Raw genomic sequence first — 23,912 nt, 5'->3', positions numbered from 1 at the left:
AAATCATTTAAAAAATCATTTTGAGAATTCACACACAAAAAAGTGACCGATACAGGTATACACATACCTTAGACATTTAAATTTAAAATCTAAAAATAATGCATACTCATCATCTATGACTTCTACTTTGGATTTCTTTAAAGTGGATCAAGAACTCATTGATACAAAGCATTAACAGTGCAAAATCCTAAACTGTTAACAGTTTTACTTTACTTTAGTTTTCTAACCTACACTGAATTTGACAGAAAGTTTTTGAATCACTTGCCTTCATCCAGTCTATCCAAAGTACCCTCATTAGTTTTCACAGAAACAATGTTTTTAAACTCCTATTTTAAATTTTCACATTTTCTAAGTTGGGTGACTATGTAAACACAGCAAATGTGGCAGAGATGGACAGCTGCCCCCAGATCCAGACTTTGGCCAACAGAGGTAGAGAAAGAACCCTCTCAGCACTCCCAGTAAGAGAAGACTCTGTATTATCAGTTTTTCCCTTTCAAAATTTGACAGATAATAAACAATGTTTTAGTTTGTGTTTGAAATATTTAATATGTTATATTTTTCTTATGTGATAAAATTGAAAGGACTTGGCAGTATGTGGTAATCGGGAAACAAGTCCTGGAGTCAGACTTCCTGGGTTGGAGTCCTGCTTTAACCATGTACTAGTTATGTGATACTAGGCAAGTTACTTAACCTCCTATTTTCAGAGTAGAGTTAAATTAAAGTGGAGTTAAATTAAATTAGAGTGGATTAAATAAAATAATCCACTTAACCACAATGCCTAGCACATGGTTAATCACTCAGTAGATATTAGTTCTCACTGAGTTACACATAAATATCACTAAGAAAGCTGCCTTTGTTGTGAGAAACAAGACTCACGGTGTCAGCAAATATTAATACTAGTTCCCAAACCTGTTAAATGTTTCTGTCTGTGTGGACACGAGCACAGGAAAACAAAAGACACTGAAAGGATAACACGTTCTTCCTGAAGAGTGGTATTGCAGCTGAATTCTTTTTTTCTTGTTTATGTCTCTACAATATTAAGACTGAATCATTTTCTTTGGCTTATTCTTCTGTATCAGTTTTCCACAGTAAAAAAAAAAAAATTACATTTTAAATAAAAGAATTGTTTCTTTTTAAACATACAAGGACAATATATTAAATAGGAACTATAAGTTTCTTAAGTTTTGAAAGACACAAATTCTAAAGTTATGTAAAACAACACAAAATGACTGTAAAATTTATGACTTGAATCACTTTAGGTAGAAGAAAAATCTCAGTATTACCCACAATTACATCATAGTAACTAGCAGTTTCCTGCTTCATTCCTGCCTATAACCTTAAACTTCCCAAACTTTCTTACTGTAAAATTCTCACCATCATCATCATATTTACAGAGGGAGAAACACAAGCAAGCAATTATAATAGATTAAGTATAGTGATATCATGTATCTAAGGGGGGGGTTCTCTTTGAGTTAAAAATATGAAACAGAGTAGAATGGCTTAGAGCAAAGGTACTTAAAGAGTCATTCTACAGAGAGTAACAATAAGACTCAAGGCCAGCAGGACTCATCCAGTTCAACACTCCACTCAATGAGTGTTTCACTAAATTTTAATCAACGTGTAAAACGCATTTTCGTAACTATTTCAACAAGGGTGTTCAGCATAAAGGGTGTGCTAAACAGACCATGTGACCCAGCGTAGAGCAGGCACAACTTATCACAAGTAGGAACTACAAACACGTGCATTTTAATGTCAAGCCAGATTAAAAAAAAGATCACATGGTTCCCTAAATGCGACCTTCATTTCTCCATATATTTGGGTGGGGGTGGGAGTGGTTTACAAAAGGCAGCAAACATCTGTACTACTCAAAGTGACAAAGTGATATGTCAAGTATGTTTTATCAACTATATGAGACACTATTACACTGGCAGAGTAATGATACATTCTGTCGACTTGTTTCACTTCTTTTGGAGCCTTGTAATCCCTTCTAGGGGACTTCCTTGTGGCTCAGCTGGTAAAGAACCCGCTAGTCTAATCTGATTGAAGGTTAACATTTTGAAATATGTGTCAATTAGATGAGGTATAAACTGAAGCGGGGGAGAGAGGAGGTGCACAATGATGGGAGAAGAAAAGAGAAGCACAGAAACAAGCACAGCTGGTGCTTATTCAGGCACTATCCAGGGAAAGGGTGCCCCCTCAGGTTGTCTAGATTTTCCTGTATATTTTTAGGTTTATTCCTATTGAGGAAATGGATTTACCAAGTTACCAGAGCCTGATATTATTAAATGTTCAAATCATAAAACTTACGTACTCTCATTCTGACACCATGTTCTTAACTCAGAACCCCTAGTATCTGGAGTAAACCCCAGGGGCTTTTTTATTTGCTGGGTGATTAATCACATCATCTTCTCCTAATTCAGTTTCCCATGGAAAGCTGGTGTGAGAGATGTCAAATTCAGCAAAGAGGGGCAAGCATGAAAATACAGCTTTCTAGTAATTCAGTGGGTACATGATGATACATGATTTCAGTCAATTAGACCAAGCAGAATTCCAACTCTCTTTTGACTAACTCACCCTGAAAGAAAAATTACAAAATTGATACTCTAGTGGGAATTACCATTCCTACCACCAACTCCTCAGTTTTAATAATTAAGTCCCCTCAGTATACATTATGGAGAAGGAAATGGCACCCCACTCCAGTATTCTTGCCTGGAGAATCCTATGGACGGAGGAGCCTGGTGGGCTGCTGTCCATGGGGTCACAGAGTCGGACACTACTGAAGCGCCTTAGCATGCGTGTGTGCATTGGAGAAGGAAATGGCAACCCACTCCAGTATTCTTGCCTGGAGAATCCCAGGGACGGAGGAGCCTGGTGGGCTGCCGTCTATAGGGTCACACAGAGTCGGACACAACTGAAGTGATTTAGCTGCTAGCTTAGTATACATTAAGGAACTAAGATTAATAATGGGAAAAAACAAAGTTAGCTAAATTCTGATAACTAGGTGTTTTGTTTATCATCATCTTTATTAACAGTTTTGGACTTAGTTTTTTCAGTGACTTCATGCCTTTTACTAGGAAGTTGGCAGGGGTGGGTGGAGGTGGGAGAAATAAGGTACAGAACAGTATTTTATTACCTAGGTAAAAGATGAAGTGTACATGAGTGATTACTTACATATTCACTGAGTATCTTTGGAAGGATACACAAGAAACAGGACAAAAGTTGTTTCAAGAGAGAGGATATGTGTGGCTGGGGGTAGTGAGGTGAAAGGGAGACTTCCTCAGACTTTTTGGATTTTGTATCAAAAGCAAGCATGGTGTTTTATTTTCAATCATTAAAAAACTGAAGTATAGTTAATTTACAATTTTGTATCACTTTCAGGTGGATAGCAAAGTGACTCAGTTTTATATATATATGATTTATGTATATAATATATATATTCCTTTTCAGATTCTTTTCCATTTATTAATAGGCTATTACAAGATATTAAATACAGCTTCCTGTGCTAGACAGTAGGTCCTTGTTGTTTATCTGTTTTATATATAGTAGTGTGTATATGTTAATCCCAAGCTCCCAATTATGTCCTAACTAAATTAAAATGTATTATATATTACTCTTCTTATGGCTATATAAGCATCCGAATCTTTGGGAAGACTTAAGAGTTTCTTAAACCATGTAGATAATTATCTTAGCATGTTTTGATGAATATCACTTACTCTCTCTGTTAGAATATTCCATTATTTTTCTGGAAAAATTCACAAAGAGGAAAAACACTCTAATCCTTTCCAATTGTCTTCTTAAAACTCAGAAATGTAAATATATATACACGTATAAAATGTCATCCTTAAGGTTAAGGGTCCTTTTTGACCCCTTGTTTAGCTACTAAAGATATTTCTGAAGCTTTCAAGATAGACTCTATGTATGTGAAAGAATATGCCAATAAGACACACAACTCTCAAAAAAGACAAGCTAATACAAATTAATTTTAACACCCTATCTTCGTGATTTGGACTAGGGTTACCAGTCTATAGCATGTTTCTAATTTTGAAATCAATAGAGTGAAGTATACACTAACATCCTATATATTAGGGTAGACTGCCCTTTGAAAATCAAATGAAGAAATCAACAGAAGATGATGCTAGCATCCTTTTATAGCAATGGTTTTTAATGCTTCATACACTCAAATGCTTGTGAGGATTACAGTATCCAACTGTCAGTTACAAAGGTTTGTTACCACCATTATCTCCTGGGCTGAAAGCAGAACATATAACTGAAGGTTGAAAACACTCCCTTAGGCAACACTCCCTTCTCTTAGGATACACTCCCTTCTTGAGCAGAGGAATCACATTTCCCCTCTCCACAGCACTTATTACTATCTGAAATTAACTCGGTTATTAGGTTATTGTCCATGTCCTCCCACTAGACTGTGAGCTCCATGAGACCAGAAACCATGTTCACTGTATCAGGAATAGTGCCTGATATATAGTGGGTACCTAATAAACAGCTGATAAATGTAGGAACATATCTAAAGAAAGTGCCCCAACTGTGGTAAACACTAACACTGTGTTATGATATTCCAGTTCTTCTTTTAGATACATGATAGGTTTATACCTGCCCATCACCCTTTAGTTAGGCATGGTAAGATGACTTGCTCAGTATTCCTGAGCAAGGATAAAACAGAGCTGAGCCCCCAGACAACTGTTCACATGTACCACGAATTGAGAAGAAGTAATTCTTTGTTATTTTAAACCACTGAGATTTGGTGGTTATTTGTTACCACAAAATGACAAAACCCAGGCTTCCCTGGTGGCTCAATGGTAAAGAATCTGCCTGCCGATGCAGGAGACTTGAGTTCAGTCCCTGATCTGGGAAGATGCCACATGCCACAGGGCAACTAAGTCCATGCGCCACAACTATTGAGCCTGTGTTCTAGAGTCGAGGAGCCACGACTACTGAGCCCACGTGCCCTCGAGCCCATGCTCCGCAACAAGAAAAAGCACCACAATGAGAAGTCCGTGCATCACAACTACAGAGTAGTCCTGCTTGCTGCAACTATAGAAAACCCTGCTCAGCAACGAAGACCCAGCAAGCCAGTAAGTAAATAAAATTATATATATATATATATATATGTATATATATATATATATGTATATATATATATATATATAAAAGCTAGCCCATCCACACTGATCAACCATCCAAGCAATTTTGTGGGCACAGAAGAAGACTCTTGAGAGTCCCTTGGACTGCAAGGAGATCCAACCAGTCCATCCTAAAGGAGATCAGTTCTGGGTGTTCACTGGAAGGACTGATGTTGAAGCTGAAACTCCAATACTTTGGCCACCTGATGGGAAGAGCTGACTCATTTCAAAAGACCCTGACGCTGGGAAAGATTGAAGGCAGGAGAAGAAGGGGACGACAGAGGATGAGATGGTTGGATGGCATCACCGACTCAAAGGACATGAGTTTGAGTAAACTCTGGGAGTTGGTGATGGACAGGGAGGCCTGGTGTGCTGCGATTCATGGGGTTGCAAAGAGTTGGACATGACTGAGAGACTGAACTGAACTGAACTAAGTACTCAACTAATACTACTAACTATACATACTACACAGGTACTTAATTTTTTTTCTGATTAGGCCTTAGTTTCCAAATATGTCTGCCAACAAGGAGAGAAAAAACTGTTTATGTAGAGTTTAAAGGATTCTTGTTCCTTGATGTTATTTTTCAGCAAATTAGTAAGTCAGCCAAACAATGAATGCCACCCAATACAAGGCTTCTTGAGAAACAGTCTGTCAGCCTCTCCTTATCTGAAAACATATTTTCTAGGTAAGAATAATTTTTTTTTTGTTTCATTATTATCTACACCAACTAGTCAATAATGAAATAATTAGAGTCCAGGAAATTCTCTGGCAGTCCAGCGGTTAGGACTCCGGGCTTTCACTGCTGACAGCCTGTGTTCCATCCATGGGTAGGGGACAAAGATCTGGCAAGTGGTGGGGTGGGGAGGAGTGGGGGAGCAGTTCGAGTCCAGGTCACTACAGAGAAAAGACTTGGACAGATTAGAAAGGTATGTTGGCTAAAATGCAGTATCACGGAACGTTGCGTCCAGGATTTTGGAGTCTATAGACAAAAAAGACTTACTGCAAAGTTTTATATAGCAATCATATGATTAGAAATATTCCTGAAGATTATTTTATGCAGTAGTTGTAGAATCAGAATGACCCGAATAGAAAGGCCAAGAGTGCCAGTCTCATCCACGCTATGCCATGAATCCTCCACAGATGAAAGGCCAAATTTTAATCAACATATATGATTTACTTTTGCAATAACACTAACCATACTGTTAATAATGATATTAAGTGGTACAGGGAATAGGCAAAGCACAGATTTTTGCGAGTAAAAGGAACACTAAAAAGTCAAGCTGGCACCAAAGTAAGGCCTAGTATAGACAAAACGGCACGCTGTGAGCACGAGGAGCAGTCAGGACAGTGATTACCTAATAGTTCTGAAAGGCAGTCAAGTGAACAATGGATGCTTTACAACAACTAGGAGGTGTATTTATATTGTAGGAATGACTGGGTTGTAATCAGGTAGATTTGCATTCTGAGTTCTTTCAAAGCTTGTCTTTCCTCAAAAACAACTCATTCCTTCACTCATTCAACAAGTATTAGGTACATGAAAAAGTGAAGAGACAGTGACTCAGTCATGTTCGACTCTTTGTGACCCCATGGACTATAGCTCACCAGGCTCCTCTGTCCATGGAATTCTGCAGGCAAGAATCCTGGAGTGGGTAGCCATTCCCTTCTCCAGGGGATCTTCCCCACCCAGGGATCAAACCTGGGTCTCTGGCATTTCGGGCAGATTCTACACTGGCTGAGTCATCTACTAATTACCCTTCTAGGCAGTGAGAAACCAAAGTGAACAAAACAAAGATCCCTGCCTTCCTGGAGCTTGTATTCGAGCAGTACTTAAAATTCCATTCTAAAATTCCATCCCCAATCTTATTATATGGGAGTAGCTTTTACAAATGCCTTTGGAAGAAATCACTTATGATCTATGAGTAACTCACGCTAAGATGTGAAAGACTAATAGATGTGAAAGACTAATAGTCTTTCGGTGTAACTACAAAAGCAAATACTTCACAGATTCAGACTCTTAAGAGCTGGAAAGGACCTTGGAGATAATTTCAATTTATAGATAAGATTAAAGGATTTGCCCAAGAACGCTCAGCCACTAATAGGAGAGCCAGGCTTAGAACTGTGACTTTGTGTTACAGCATTTCCTATATAACACCAAGCTGCCTGTTTTAAGATTATACTAAAGAGAAGAAATACCAGAATGGGCATTCATGATTCATAGATAGGTGGGAGGTTCCTGAGTGACTTTGTCCAAAGGCATAAAGAATTTTAAGCAGTGTGTAACACTGAAGGGGAGAGAGGTGATTATAGCGAAGACAAACTGGGGGGAACTTTCAGAAGTTTCTTCCCATCTCTACCCTCATCATGTCCCAAGAACAAAGAAAATACAAAACTTCTCCTAAGTTAATGAATTTTTAACTACTAGTGAGAAAATGCCAGGGGTAGGGGTGACACAAAGTACTAAAGAGTCAATAGTAAAAAAGCCAAATTACATGCTATCCAATTTGAAAAGCATATATTCCCAGTAAAAGTATCATTTGTATTAGCTTTAAGGTTTTTTTTTTTAAATTTACTTTCCTATGTTTTCCATAAAGTACCAGATTAACTGATACAGATCAACAAATATAATGACTGATAAAATAGCAATGTAATATTGACTGATGTGATGTACTGAGGCATCTCATCAGCGGACAAGACTTTCTAAAAATAATTCCTCCTCCTCTGGGAGAATTACATTTGCCTCTTGCTTATAAATTTTGGCAATCTATACATTTAAAAACACCCAAACTAGTCATTCAATCTTTCAAAGTAAAGATTCATGATCAACAAACTTAAGCCTTACTTAGTATTCTAAAAGAAAACGTATTTTTAAAATGGAGAAGGAAATGGCAACCCACTCCAGTATTCTTGCCTGGAGAATCCCAGGGACAGAGGAGCCTGGTGGGCTGCCGTCTATGGGGTCGCACGGAGTCGGACACGACTGAAGCGACTTAGCAGCAGCAGCAGCAGCAGCAGAAGGGGGAAAACTTGCTAAGAAAGAAGTGAAAAATAAGCTCAGTACAAAAAAATAAAAGTTAAAAAAAAAGAGGAAGATTACTAATTATAGGAGTTATAGGAAAAATGAAAGCTGATAGGCATCAAGGATCCTCATTAAAATTTCATTATGTGTCTCCGTAAATGGCAGTTTATATACCTAAGATGCAAAGAATTATGAGAATCCCAGTTTTTAGATTTTTATGTGGACAATTTTTTGAAGTCTTTACTGAATTTCTTACAACATTGCCTCTGTTTCAAGGGGTTTTTTGTTTTTGCTTGGCTGCAAGGCATGTGGGATCTTAACTCCCCGACCAAGGATCAAACCTGAACCCCCTGCATTAGAAGGTAAAGTCTTAACCATCGGATTGCCAGGTAAGTCCCGAGAACCTCGGTTTATTTCAGTAGCTGCACCATTATTTTAGCTTCCCAAACTTAAAATCTTGGCGATACCATAAACTTTTACCTCTATTGTTTCCTATAGTTAATCAGTCATCACGATCTAATATGTCTTCCTTCAAAATGTCCACAAGGGCTTCTCTTGGGGCTCAGCTGGTAAAGAAAGCCCCTGCAATGCAGGAGACCTAACTTCGATCCCCAGGTTGGGAAGATCCCCTGGAGAAGGGAAACGCTATCCACTCCAGTATTCTGGCCTGGAGAATTCCATGGACTGTAAACTCCATGGGTAGCAAAGAGTCGGACACGACTGAGCGACTTTCACTCAAAATGCTCTTTTGAATACAAAGCAAGTATTTCCAGCTTCAAAACAACACACACACATACAAAAGAAGCCTGACCATTAAAAAAAGAACATTTTTCAAAGAATGAGAAATATTCATGATATGCTGAGTCAAAAAAAAAAAATTCCCCACAAGGAGAAAAGTGCATAATCCTAGATTTATAAAGGAAAATAGCAATCATCATTAAAAAAAATTTGAAAAGAACCACCACAAGAAAATGTTAACAGTTGGTGTTTCTGCTTGGGGGATTTTATAAGTGGCTTTCACTCTTTTCACACTTTCTCTGCATTTCCTAAATTTCCTACCATGAACATACATTATTTTCAAACTTAGGAAAAATATTATTTAAATCATAGTCTCAATTCACCACCGGTGCTTTCTTACGGCATGCTCAGTCGTTATCTGACTCTTTGCAACCCCATGAATGTAGCCCACCAGGCTCCTCTGTCCATGGGATTTCCCAGGCAAGAATACTGGAGTGGGCTGCTATTTCTCCATTCTCACTGCTCCTATCCTAACTCCTTACAGCCTCTCCCTCCCCCAAGACTCTAGCAATAGTTGTCTTCTTGAGGTATCTGAAGCAGCTTCTCCCTAACTTTAACACTGCTTGTACTCCTGCTCTGAAAATTCATCATTCATACTTATCTAAAGCACGTGGAAGCAGAGGTTAGCCATGTAAACAAAGCTTTAAAGAGGGTTTCTCAACCTCATCAGCACTGACATTTGGGGTAACTAGTTTTCACGTCCTGCTTCAGGATGTTTAGCAGCATTCCTGGCCTCTATCCACTAGATGCCAGTAGCACCCCACCCCCCAAGTTGCGACACTGCCAAATGCCCCGACAGGCAAAACTGCCAGTAGTTGAGAATCACCATTTAAAAGTTTGTAAACTTCTAGTATCATCTCTCTCTCTGCTCTATATTTACGTCAAACCTAAACTTCTGTGACGTCCGGGTCTTATGTAACACTCCTGGCACTCTTCTGTCATAATCTTCTTTTCCTCAGTAGGAACTTTCCAAAGAGACCAGACTTACTGTTCCCTAGAAAAATCATTTGCACTCCCAATTCCAAATCTTTGAACACACTGCTTCCCCACTAAAATTCCCCATTCATACTATTCAAGGTTCTACATCCAATCCTCAGTTTGGGTTCTCTGCAAAAGCCTTACTGATCTCAGTCCAGTTCATCACACACTCACTGCACTCATGAAGAAAATCTCATATATCTTTTCTTTAGGGGTGGTGGTGATGGTTGTTAGTTTTATATTCCAAACTAGACTAACTTCCCTCAGCTTTTGCTGCCCTGGCACATTTCTTTTGTATAACTAATTGGGCCTAACAGTGCATGGTAACTGACGAATGAAATTTAGATGCTCAGCTGTAAATAAGTGTAAACAGTTATTTCTTCTGAAATGATTTCGCTTTTGAATCCTATTTCTTGTCATGGAGTTATTATTTAAGCTAATTCAGTAAGTTTTCAGAAACAAACTTTAACATACAACGGTATACTTTAAGGAATACATAGGTTTCAAACTCTACACTTTTAGGAAATGATACAAACGAATTAAAACTATAAACTACAACACAAACGTGAACTTTATACATTCTATTTATCTTAAAATAGCCAATGGATTTTTTGCTTAATGCACAAAACTTAAGCATTTCCACGGGAGAACTCGATTTAATAGCATGTGCATGTACGCCAACGCACCTCACAGGTATATTATCTCACCAGTTGAGAGAAGTAAATGAAATGAAACTGCTTTGTAAACTAGAAAGAACCACATGTAAAAGGGGCAGTAAAAGAGTATAGCTAAAAGAGTGGAGCCGGTTTGCTTGGGTCCCAATTATATTAGCTGTGTAATCTTGTACAAGTCACTTTTAACTTCTCTGTGCCTCAGTTTCCTCCTTGTCAAAATGGGGATAATAACAGTATCTGCCCAAAGCAAAGTTCTCAAAACAGTGCTTGGCACACAGAAAGCACAAAATAAATATTAACCATTGTTATTATTATAACGCTAATCATTGGCCAAGTTAAAGCCTCAATGTATAAACTTCTGATTCAAGTCTGAAGTCGTTTTAAAAAAAAAAAACAACGAAATAAACTATAGAAATTGAAGCTATTAGGTAGATTAGTTTCTCATAGTTTTTGCCAAGTGCTAAACTAAACTGGTGATTGTTACAGTCTTAATTTGTTACAATCCTTTTTTTTTTTTAAGATCTCAAAGAAACTGACATAGACACCTCTGTTTTCAAGGAATTTTACGAGCCACAAGAAAACAAATCAACTCTTTGTTTTCCCCATACTTAAGCCAGTTTAAGAGCGTGGTAACAGCATAGGTACAGTTACAGAACAACTTTTCAGAAAATACAATGAGGTTTTTAAAGTTGCAATCATGAATTCTTATGCAGTTATGTCAAGTTTTTGTCCTGCTGAACAAAAGGTTATGTGTCAGGGAAGCAAGGAAGGAAGGACCCGGCAGAAAATAAGGAAATGCCACTGCCGGGCCTAGGCGGCTCTCGGAAAAACCTGTCCTCAAACACAGCGCCTCAGACGCCGGCGTCCTTCCCCCTCCGCGGGATGCACACGTCGGCTCCGCCCGAAGATAAGTAAGTGACAGCAGGCTCCGTCCACGCCTCTCCCGGCCCAGACCTCTCGCGCCCACCCGGGCCGCCTCCAGCACCTGCCGCCCCGACCCTCCTCGCCACGGTAGCTTAGGGGGTTCCACCGGACACCGCCGCCTCGCCGCCCCGACCCCCGGCCCCGGCCGCGTCACGCGGGCCAGGCCGAGGAGAGGCCGCCGCGGGGCCTGCGGGTGGGCCCAGGGCGCGGTCAGGCCCGGCCCCGGCAGGGCAGCCGCTCGCGCGGGGCTGGCGCAGGCCCGCTCGTCACTTACCGGCGCCTCATGGTACTCCGGCGCCTCCGCCCAGCACAGGCGCTGACCGACTGCGCCCGGCAGCCCCGACTATCTCTCGGATCCCCGGCCGAGATCCAGGAACGGCCATTCAAACGCCGCCGCGCGCGCGGCCCGCCGGGATAGCTCCCCCTAGGGCTTCTTGGAGGCTCCGCCCAATGCTGGCTCCGCCTCTCTCAGGTGGCTCAGGGTTGGAGGGAGGGGGAAGACAACGCGTGGCCACAGTGCCTCCTGGCGGCCACAAGTATGTAGTATGTAGTCGCAGGCCACGCAGTAGGTAGTCGTGCTATGTATGATGTGGCAAGCAATACTGCTCTCGGAACTGAGTGTAAGAGTCAAGGAATGACCCCGCGCTAGTGACAGTCTAGTGGATGAAACCGTGCTTTAAGAGTTGGACCAGGAGGAGCAAACAATCTGCTATAAAAATGTGGTGCAGGGAGAGATTTATTCGCTCACTCTCATTTAAGTGCTCCAAGGCAAAATTTTTGAAAAGACAGACTGGAGCTCTGCGACCTTTGGGATATCATATAAACTCCCTTAAGCTTTGGTTTCCCCATCTATCACATGGGGTTGTTAATGGTATCTGCCTCATAGTTCTGAGGATTACATGAGTTAACACATATAAAATTCTTAGAGGACTGTATCTGGCACATGGTAGTATCAGTCACTCAGTTGTGTCTGATTCTGCGACCCCATGGTCTGTAGCCTGCCGGGCTCCTCCACCTGTGGAGCTCTCCAGGCAAGAATGCTGGAGTGGGTGGCCATTCACTTCTCCAGGACATCTTCCTGACCCAGGGATAGAACCCAGGTCTCCTGCGTTGGAGGTGGATTCTTTACTGTCTGAGCCACCAGGGAAGTCCAGCACATAGTAAGCACTATATAATTGTTAGCTCTTAGTTTTTACTTCCTAATACTTGCTAGACTCTTTTCTGGACTCTTAAGAATACAACAACTATGCATGATGTAGACCCTGTCCCCAGGAAGCAGGCTCAGTTTCTTTAGGATGGGGGACACTGAGAATGAGGTTAGGGTTGGGTCTGTCCCTGAGGTGCTTTTTAATTATCGAGGGTAATTCTCTTCATCATAGTGGAGACAGAGTCTATCTATCTTCAAAAGTAAGTTACTGATCAAAATTAACCAAATTGTGATGGGAGCAAGTTTATCTTTGGTGGGCCTTTCATCCCTTGCAGAAGCCACCCAACTAGTGCATTTGATGAAACAGTTGTTCACTGTACGATTCCACATCCCCTACCCCCAAAAAGACTTCACATCCCTTAGCTCACTGCTTTTCACACTCCATTAAGAGTTCCCCAAGGCTGCCTAAGGAACAGGTTGCCTAAGTTGGGTTCAACAATATTTTTGAAGCCCCACCATTGTGCCAGGATGCACTCTACCAGGAGATAGCTTGGAGGAGCTCACAGTGGCTTGGATAAATAGGGAAGGAGATCATTCCAATACACTGTGGTGAATGCAATGATAAAAGGTTTACCCTAGATGCTCTGGAAGTTCAGAGCAACGTGAGGCCTGGAAGAAAAATTAATCAGAGCTAAAATATCATTTTGTGATAATAACAATGTATTTTTCCTATCTAGTAACAAGGTCCTTTAGGCACTACTTTAGGTTGATGGGAGAAATATTGTTAGGGTATGTTTTGCATAAGCAGTCTTGGAGAGCTTCTCAGATCATACCAAGCACAAGCAGGCACATGCCTCTGCATGGCACCCTGCCTGTTAACAGGTGGGAGGGTTGAGAGAGTCCAGCAGGTTGAGTGAGTGAGGGAGCAGAAGCTCTGGGTTCTAGGGCTGTGTATTATAGAACATGCCCTGAATAGGACTTACACTAAGTGGGTGTGTCATTTTAAAGAAAATAAAACTCATACATGGTGAAGTCACTTTCTCTCAAGCTATTTCTTCATCGCCATTATCACAAACAGGAATTTCTTGACCCACTACACAAAGGCAATGTACTGGGCCCTCCCCAGAAGAGGTTGAAAAGAGTGTAAGGCATAGTTCTTACCCTCAAGGAAGGCTGGGTGATGAGGTAAGACAACTAACGGAGTCCCAGGACTCAGGGAATCTGTGGTGTTGGCACAGAAGGATTTCAGCTCAAACAAGGCCTCAGGTTGTCTGAAGGCCAGAGGAGAACCTTGATATTCTCACTTCTAAAACTTCTTAGGGCAAGAGTCTCAGGTAGTTTTGTCTCCAGACTCGGGATCTGGGATTTAAAGACATCTGGCCCACATGGCTGCCAAACGTCAACACAGCTTGAGGTGAAAAGAAATAAATTTGCTTTCGTATTGCTATTTTGGAAATATATACCATTTTAGTGACAAAAATGCGGGTCAGTTTTCTTCACTGGTACATTTGAGTCAATAAAGTTGCATTTCCCTCCTCTTGGAACTCACACAAGATTTTTTAATGGATTTTAAAAAAGTGCATTCCACACATATTTTTATTATCCCTGCACCACCAGACCTTATGCACAGAAATGTAGTTCTCAGAGAGCCCTCCGCCGTCTCAGTGAGTTCACCCCTCTAGCCATTTCCTCAGCCCTTCCTTCTGACTGCCTTAAATATTCCTTCCATTTGAGTGATCAGGCGGCCGAGTTAGCCTCTCTGCCCTACATCTCCCTCTTGCAGGGATATGGACATCTTTCAGGAACGGTGTGTAGAATAACTCTGGCTATAAACATCCACGTAAGAAAAGAACTCTCATGCCATGCCATATGAGTGCTTCTGAGTGGAGAGTCAGGGGAGAGATCATGCAGGAAGGTTGGAGTTGAGAGGATTTTGACGGTGAGAGAAATACAAAACAAATTCCAGGACTGCTCTCTGTCCCGATTTGAGTCCGGTGGAAAGAGCTCTAGCTAGTAGCAGGAGCAAAGACTGTCACCTGATAGGTTGTGGAGATCTGGAATGATCAAGCAAATGTGTTTGGGAAGGAAAAAAATTATTAGAAACCAGTAAAAGTCTATTACTTATGGACAAGCACTGTTTCTATTTGAACATGTGTTTTTTTTCAGATGTTTTACTATGCAATTATAACTATATTTAAGAACAGAAATGAGATACCCTACTTACCACTTTGTAAGCTGCTTTTTTATGATAAATATCATATTATGTAGATCAATCCATACAAAATTAATTGAAGTGTCAATTTGAATAAATGCACATAATAATAAAAATGGCAGTTGAAACTTAAAAAGGCATAGGCATTGAGCAAGGAAGTGACAGAGTTACATCAATACTTTGGAAGGATTAGTCTATCATCAGGATGGAAGATGGCTAGTGAGAGGAGAGAGGGAGGACTGGACTTTAGGTATGAAGTGCGGTTGCTCAGGTCAGAGGTTCAGGGAGCCTGAGCACTTACTATGATGATGCCAGTCTCACCCCTCCAGAATGACGCTGGGCCTGGTAGAAGACCAAGCGTGAAGAGATGTAAAACACAATAGCTCATCCTTTCCATGGCTAACCACATCCACTGCTCAGCCTCAGAGCCCCTGGAAAATTCCAGGCAGCTGACCTTGGCAAAGTGAGAAGTCCATCCCTTTTATTCTGCTCCTCCCTTCCCCACCTTCCTGTGCAGACTGTGAAAGGGAAGAATGGCAGCAGGGAACGTTTCAGATAAGGCAGTGCCACTGGAAACGAGCAAAGTGCGCTCCTAGTTCGCAAGAGTCACAGTCGTTTCAAATACCACCACAGTACACATGCCCTTCTCGGTGGCAGAAGCAGCAGTTTCCTGGATTTTGTTTGAGGGGTGGAGGGTGGGGACAGCTGAGTGGGAGCGGATCCTCCTGTTAAAGCAGTTTGTTTTGGATGCAGCTGTTACCCTTTGACAGCTGGAAAGCAGATGATGATATTTGTTATAGATTTTTCAAATCCGAAGCCCAAGAGACCATTTTCCTCCTCCCCCATAGATTTCCTGCAATTAGGTATGCTGTCACCACGTGGAAGAAGGTAGGGGGCAGCGTGTTCGAGTGGAAAGAATGCTAGGTTTGGAGCAAGGTTCATCTCTAGCAGAGGTCTAGAGCACTGCCCTTGGGCCCTTCCACGCCACTTTTACCTCAACTGCACAATAGGGAGAACAGTAACTCTTCTCTCAGGGATGCTGGGGAGTACAGCAACCTATGTAAAACACTCCAATAGTACATACCACAGTGACTCTCTCTGAAATACTTCCCACCCCTAACTTTACCTTTTCAGTGATTTTTCTAAGAGAAGAATACAATTTGGTTGACTGCTCCCTTGGAAAGCCAGACTTGGAATTAGACCAGCTCCACGAGGGGGACTAGTCCTGGGGATACAGACTCGCTGTGGTGCTGACGGCCTGGTAATCAGTACAGAGTCTCTGAAAGCTATGACCATTCGCAAAGCAAGTCCAGTCACGTGGTTGCTTAGGAGGTTCCATACTATGGAGGCCTCATAACAAACGCATAGTGGAGGGGAGTTCAATGGCAACGTACAGGCAGAAAAGAAAGGAAATGGCAGAACAAGGAGCATCAGAAGCAGGATAATGTCTTTGGGAAGGGTACTTGAAAGAGTAAACAGGTCTACAGCCTCAAGAGACTGGAGCTGCAGGAAGACCACGAAAACTGAAGTCTGCTTCTTAGAGCCCGACACAAGGCCAAACCACTTTGGCAGTAACAAAATTGAGTCTGAATATAAACTGGCTATCCAATATTAAATATGTTCTTTGGAACACCTGTTCTGCAAGATGTTGCTAGATTGAAAATAAAAAGAGGGAAGAAGAAAAAAAAGGCTTCCTTGGCCAGAGAAGTTTGGTAACTGTTGGATAAAACAAATATTTCTTTACTGTAGTATACGACTTCTCAAAGTCTTTAAAATACTAACATTAATTGTGACTCTAAAAGAAAAACAGGGAATTCTCTGGTGGTCCAATGGTTAGGACTCCACACTTTCACTGCCAATGGCCCAGGTTCAACTCCCGGTAGGGGAACTAACATCCTGCAAGCCTTGAGGAGCGATAGATAGATGGATAGATAGATAGACAGACAGACAGACAGATACAGGTATGCGAGCATGCTCAGTCACTTCAGTCGTGTCCGACTCTCTGTGACCCTATGGACTGTAGTCCACCAGGCTCCTCTGTCCATGGGATTCTCCAGGCAAGAATACTGGGGTGGGTTGACATGCCCTCCTCCAGGGGATCTTCCTGTCCCAGGGATCAAACCCAGGTCTCCTGTGTCTCCTGCATTGCAGGCAGATTCTTTACCTACTGAGCTACCTGTGCAGCCCAAAGTTACCTGAACTCTGAATCCTTTAAAGGGGAGAACACAAATATTCTGCAGTGTTATTCTCATCTACAAAGGGTAGCAGGGCTAGTTTCAGTCCTGGGAAATGGAGCGTGGCTCCAGTTGCAGGCTAGGTGGAGAGGATTGTGGAAATGGGGCAGGAAGAAGGTGCAGTGTGATAGTGCCTTATGATCTCAGCCAAGGCTGGATAAAAGCAACAGAACCTGAACATCTGTCAGAGGTATCAGAGAATTAAAACAAAAACAAAAACCTGAAAGATTTAGCCATAGCTTTTTCTTTGCCTGTCCTTTACCTTTTATAAAAATAAAAATATGGCCCTTCATGGAATAGCATGTTATAAAATATATGTTAAATAAGTCAAAATATAAATTAAAAAAGTATGAGAGAGCCTAAATCAAACTGTTCATGAAAATTGTCATCACTTTTTTGCATGGTAAGATTTATTAACTTTTTACTAATTTTATTTTCCATTTTATACAATAAATGTCTTTCTTTTATAATTAATGTTTAAAAGTAACTTTACTGGGACTTCCCTGACGGTCCAGTGGTTAAGAATCTGTCTTGCAACGTAGGGAATGTAGGTTCAATACCTGGTCAGGGAACTATGATCCCACATGCCACAAAGCAACTAAGTCTACATGCTGCACCTACTGAGCCTGCAAGCCACAACTAGAGTCCATGTGATGCAATGAAAGATCCTGCCTAATGCAGTGAAGATCCTCTGTGCTGCCACTAACACCCAACACAGCCAGATAAACAATAAATAAATATTTTTTTAAACACAGAAATTTTAAAAAACCACTTTGCTAATTTATAGCAATTAGGAAATTAAAACTGTGCAAAATTTTTAAAGTTTAGGATTTGATTTGGCAGCTTTGGGAAATATTTTAGTATTTGCTATTATTTCTCACTTGAGCTAACCCTGGTTAGCTTAATTCATTTGAATGGAACCCCTTTCCAAAGGAAACTTGTATTAGTTTCTAGGACCACGATAACAAAGTACCAGAAACCTGAGTGGCTCAAAACAGAAATACAATCTCTCACAATTCTAAAGGCTGGAAAACCAAAATCAAGGTGTTGGCAGGGCCATGATCTTTCTGCAGGCGCTACACAAGAATCTTTCTTCCTTGCCTCTTCCTAGCTTCTGGTGGCTGGGGCAATCATTGACTTGTAGCTTCATTACTCCAGTCTCCCTCCATTGTCACATGGACTTCCACCCTGTGCATATATCTGTGTGCCCTCTCTTCTTATAAGGACATCAGTTACTGGATTTAAAACCCACCCTGATCCAGTATGACCTCATCTTAACTAATTACATCTGCCAAGTTCCTATTTCCAATTAAGGTCACATTCTGAGGTTCCAGGTGGATGTGAATTTGGAGGGGACACTATATAACTCACTACAAAACTAAAAATAATTTAGTCCACAAACTCTTGAAAGTACAAATTAGCACATTTTGGAGGGCCTATTTGAACTAGTAATACTGTAACTGTAACCTCTGTGGCAGGTGACCTGAATTGTGTGAATCTCCTACAGAACTATGTTGACAAAGTACCCAGGGATATTTTCATAGTAACTTTTTTTTTTTCCATAACAGTGACAAATGGGAACAACCTAAATGCTCATCAATTAGGGACTGGTTAAATTATCATACATTTATGCCAATGTATACTCTCTAGCCTTTAAAAACAAGGAAGTAGATTTGAGTGACAGACATGGAAGATACTCAATATGGATTAAGTGAGGGAAAAAAAAGTCAGTGGACAGTGTATAATATGTTTTCATTTATGTAATAAACTCCTACAAATTAAACAATCCTATATTCATTTTATGTTTTAAGGGATGACTTTATCTTTCAAAAGCACTTCAATAAGCACCAAAAGGTACTTATTATTCTCCTTCAATTCTTCTGAATCCCACTTCACACTTTTATTAGTCTGCCTGGGCTACTATAATAAAATACCACAGAATGTATGGCTTTGACAACAGAAATTTATTTTCTCACAGTTCTGGAGGCTGGGAAGTCCCAGATCAAGATGCCGGCTGATTCAGTTCCTGGTGAGCAGTCCCTTCCTGGCTTGTAGACAGCCTCCCTCTCACTGCGTCCTCACGTGGCGGGCTGAGAGAGCAAGCTCTCTGGTGTGTCTCCTTACGCAGACACTAATCCCAGGGTGACAGCCTTACCTTCGTGACCTCATCTAACCCTGATTGCCTGTCCCCACAAAAGCCCCAGGTGGCGTTAGAGGTAAAGAAGCCACCTGCCAACACACAGAGAGACATAAGGGTTCCATCCCTGGGTCTGGAAGATACCCTGGAAGAGGACACGGCAACTCACTCCAGTATTCTTGCCTGGAGAATCCCGTGGACAGAGGACACTGGTGGCCTACAGTCCGCAGGGTAGCAAAGAGTGAGACACAACTGAAGCAACTTAGCACACACACACAAAAGCTCCACTTCAAATACATTGGGGGTTAGGGCTTTGACATAAGAATTTTGGGAGGACACACTCAGTCCATAACAATTCTTCTTATAAAAAAACTCAGGCTATAAAACAATGCTTTACAATGGAAAGCATTTGAAGCTTTCCAATTGAAGCTTTTTAAAAATTAGCACATAAGAAAAACGCCACAAAGGACCTGAATTGGTCATTCAGATCACTCCCAAGACACCTGAAATTGATCACCAGATGAATCCAGAGTAACCAAGCTTGAAGAAACATGTTACACCATCAGGGATGTATCATTATGACTCACACTATGGTTGTCATTCTTATTCTTTAATGGATCTGTGGGAATGGCAATCCTCCCAGCTTCCTAAGCAAGTGCTGGAGGGAAGTGCTATAATGGGAATCTGTTAAAATGTGAATTTCACAACCATCCTCTTAAAATGAGAAAGGTAGCTGATAATGAAGAATGGCATTACTAGCCAGCCTCTTCTCCCAGCACCATATTAGTTCATGTCACTGCTGGCATTTCATGACATTAAAGAGCCATGAACCAGAAACAGAAAAAATTGTAATCCGCATAGAAACGATGCAGAAACCCAATCTGAACTAACAAGGTATGATCTTACCCCCGCCAAAATATATATATTTTTTTCTGATAAAGGGGTTTGAAAACGCAAACAGACAAAATGGAGAAAAAAATTTTCGTCCTGTTAAAACCCTATTACTGACATGGAAACAATTGTACCATGAATGGTATAATAGTAAGGTGTTCCTTTTCAGAAGACAATAATGACAGTAGAGTTAAATAACACAAATAACTAGAGATTGCAACAGAAGCCCATTTTACTGAAGCTGCTAAAAGGCTTAGGAGCTTTTTTTAAAATACTGGGGGAACTGGTTGAACCAATGAGGCTAGCCAAATAGAAAAATAGAGACACTGTAAAATGGCATAGACCAAAAACTTCAGAAGTAGCTGTAAAGCTTTTTCCTTTAGAGGGATGCATTCTCACAAATCTGGTTGTATGAATAGAAAATTTCTTTGTTCATTTCAATACAAATGCAGATGCTCTGAAGAAAATGGCATGAAGTATTAGAAATAGTCAGCTGCTTAGACCCTTAAAGGGCTTCCCTTGTGGCTCAGCTGGTAAAGAATCCACCTGCCATGTGGGAGACCTGGGTTCGATCCCTGGGTTGGGAAGATCCCCTGGAGAAGGGAAAGGTTACCCACTCCAAAATACTGGCCTGGAGATGGACTGTATAGTCCATGGGGTCGCAAAGAGTCAGACACGATTCAGCGACTTTCACTTCACTAGGTCCTTCAAGAGGTTTTTGGGGATGAGAGGGGATGACACAAATACAGATGCCAAAACTGTACAGTGGCACAAACTGTAGGAGCAAACAAGGCAGCTCATATGACCTGTAGATCATGGTTTGCCTTCTCAGAGTTTCTTTATTAAAATAACATTTGCTCAAAGCCACAAAATAAGGGAAGTTTAATATTTATTTTTACAATTTCAGTATTCCTATTATTTTCTAATTCAAGTTTTTCCCAGTGGGGAGGCATACAAGGAGGCTCTCAAAAACTAATGATTGCTTAAACTACTCCATGTAAATTCAAACCTTGTCATTTTAGAGCAACGAAACCCTCAGTGGTTCTGAGTCCTTGCTGCAAAGCAGAATCACCAGGAGAGCCACACAAAAAACACTGATGCATGTGACCCCCCTAAGCAGATGAAGTAAAATCTCTAGGTGTGGCCAAGGCATCAGTATTTTTTAAGGGCTCTCAATGTGAATCTCTGAATCATTCTGCTTTTAGGTTTAAAATCATGTCATGTTATAATTAATAACATTTATTTTTTTCTAAATCCAAAAGTGGTAGCTGCATAATGCAGAGAATTAAGAAAAGTATGCAAAGTACAATTTTAAAAAATGATCTGAAACCCATTATTCCTTTATATGTTGACAATGTCTGTTTTCTTTGAATATACCATATATGAAAGAATAATATGCAAAAAACTAGAAGTTACCGTTAGAAGTAATCTAGTATAAGTCCCTTACTTTATACATGAAGACATGAAGGCCAACAGAGTTCCTTTTCTCTTAGGAGTTCATTTGGAGTCAGGATTAGAATGTAGGTTTCCCTTTACTTTTCTTACAAAACACATTTTTGTGCAAAAAATTTTGGATCCACACAAGTTTCATTCCAATCTGAAACTCCATTTCCATAAAGAATCCATTATTTCTCATGATATTCTAACAATTTTTAAAAGTATCAGTCAGATCGTTGAAGAGTGACTTCGCCTTTCTCTTAAATTTGAGCACATAGATAGCCCCCTGTGTTCTACAGAACAGTGATTCCATTGGAAACTAACAGATTTAATTAAAAAAAAAAGAGATATTTCTCATTCAGGAAGATTGGAAAACAAAATGAAAGGAGTTTCTTTATTGCATCACTTCTTGTGGTTTTAGTGTTATACTAATAGCACTGAGAATCTCTGGGATGTATGTGCAGAATACAATATCTCAAATTTATTTGACCTTGGAAACTTTCTTCAGTTCAATCTCAATAGCTTCATGTTCTTTGGAACACATTTCAGCAAATAACACTGTGAGAGTCCTAGAATAAAGGAATAAATAGATCTGTAGTCCTATGAGGGGCTTCCCAAGTGGTCCAGTGGTAAATAATCCACTTGCCAGCGCAGCAGATGCAGGTTTGATTCCTGGATCAAGAAGATCCCCTGGAGGAGGAAATGGCAACCCACTCCAGTATTCTTGACTGGAAAAATCCCATGGACAGAGGAGCCTGGCAGGCTACAGTCCATGGGGTCACAAAGAGTTGAATAAGACTGACCACTGAGCATGAACATGAGCACTCTAAAAAATTTTATACCAAGCAGAGGAGTACTTTAAAAGGGAAGGAGTATATGATTTGAACGACAATGGCAGCAATATTGGTTATAAACGGGGAGAAAAACAGTGAACAACTTAAATATCTGGTAATACGTTTAATTATGATATAGGCATATAATTAAATATAAAACCCAATCACTAGGAAGAATGTTGGAGATTAGTGATGTTAAAAAAACACAGGACTTCTCTGCTGGTCCAGTGGTTAGGAGTCAGACTGCCAGTGGGTGGGACACACGTTCCATCCCTGATGAGGGAAGATCTCACATGCCAAGGAGCAACGAGGCCCCTGCACCACAACTACTGAGCCCATTCCCAGCAAGTACTGAAGACGGCTGGGCCCTGGAGGTCCTCCTGCACAAGAGAAGCCACTGCAGTGAGAAGCCAGAGCACCACAACAGAAGAGTAGCCCCTGCTCCTCATAACAGAAAGCCCACATGCAGCAACAAAGACCCAGCACAGCCAAAAATAAATAAATAAAATTTAAAATAAAATAAAAAACACGGAATGTATTTGTGGTAAGCACTCCATTTAAACTCAGAACAAGCCTTGAAAGCAGGTACGCATGAAAAGGTTTGAAAACAAAGAATCTGACTTGCCCCAAAATCACACAATTAAGTAGCGAAGGCAGGACTCAAAGGGAAACTGAATCTAGAGCCCAAGAGTCTTAACACGCCCACAGGCCTCCCAGGTTTTGTGCAGGGCAGGGACAGAACCATCTACGACGCATTGTTACTGTCAGAATTAAAGAATATAATAAACACAAAGCTCCTGAGATACGGTGGACATTCAATACTCAGAAGCCATTAAATAACTCGCTCAAAGTCACACAATGTATGGTTTCACCACGCATATAAAGAGATTATATGGATATAAACAGAGATTTGAACTTGTGTTCCCAAGAAGGCGTAAAAGTTACAGAAGCCCTTGCCTTCAAGGCGTCCCAGCTAGCTCAGCTAGTAAAGAATCTGCTTGCGATGCAGGAGACCTCGGTTCGATTCCTGGATCGGGAAGATCCGCTGGAGAAAGGCTAGGCTACCCACTCCACTATTCTTGGGCTTCCCTGGTTGCTCAGCTGGTAAAGAATCCGCCCACAATGCGGGAGACCTGCGTTCCATCCCTGGATTGGGAAGATTCCCTGGAGAAGGGAAAGGCTATCCACTCCAGTAGTCTGTCCATGGGGGTCGCAAAGAGTCGGACACGACTGAGCGACTTTCACTTCACTTTCTTGGCTTCAACTTCTAACGCAGAGTCAGTACAGACTTTCCTCTGTCCCATAAACCGCACCTCACAGGTCAGGAAAAACCCAGAAACTATCCAGAAAGAAGAGAAGACGCAACACACCCTTCAGCACCAAGCTCACTCACCAATTGGCCGCGGGACTATTTCCGAGGCGGAAGTGACGTCTATAGTTACGCGCCGGAAATGGTCTTACAGAGTGACCCCAAGAAGTCGCTGACGTCTTT

At 41.1% G+C, this 23,912-nt stretch overlaps 1 protein-coding gene across 3 annotated transcripts in view; it reads right to left on the bottom strand.

Moving 5' to 3' along the window:
* KATNBL1 (katanin regulatory subunit B1 like 1) overlaps positions 1-11,930 on the bottom strand; it is a 51,478-nt gene extending 39,548 nt beyond the window's left edge. For all 3 annotated transcript variants that reach the window (XM_081507030.1, XM_081507031.1, XM_081507029.1), the window contains exon 1: positions 11,804-11,930. The gene's annotated coding sequence lies outside the window, so the exon portion shown is untranslated. The remainder of the gene's footprint in view (positions 1-11,803) is intronic.
* Positions 11,931-23,912: the final 11,982 nt, after the last annotated feature.

This window comes from Giraffa tippelskirchi, chromosome 7, assembly GCF_054371585.1.
Source record: "Giraffa tippelskirchi isolate mGirTip1 chromosome 7, T2T-mGirTip1v1.2.pri, whole genome shotgun sequence".
Lineage (NCBI taxonomy): Eukaryota > Metazoa > Chordata > Mammalia > Artiodactyla > Giraffidae > Giraffa > Giraffa tippelskirchi.
The sequence above is the reverse complement of the archived record's forward strand: the minus strand, read 5'-3'. Positions and strand labels throughout refer to the sequence as shown.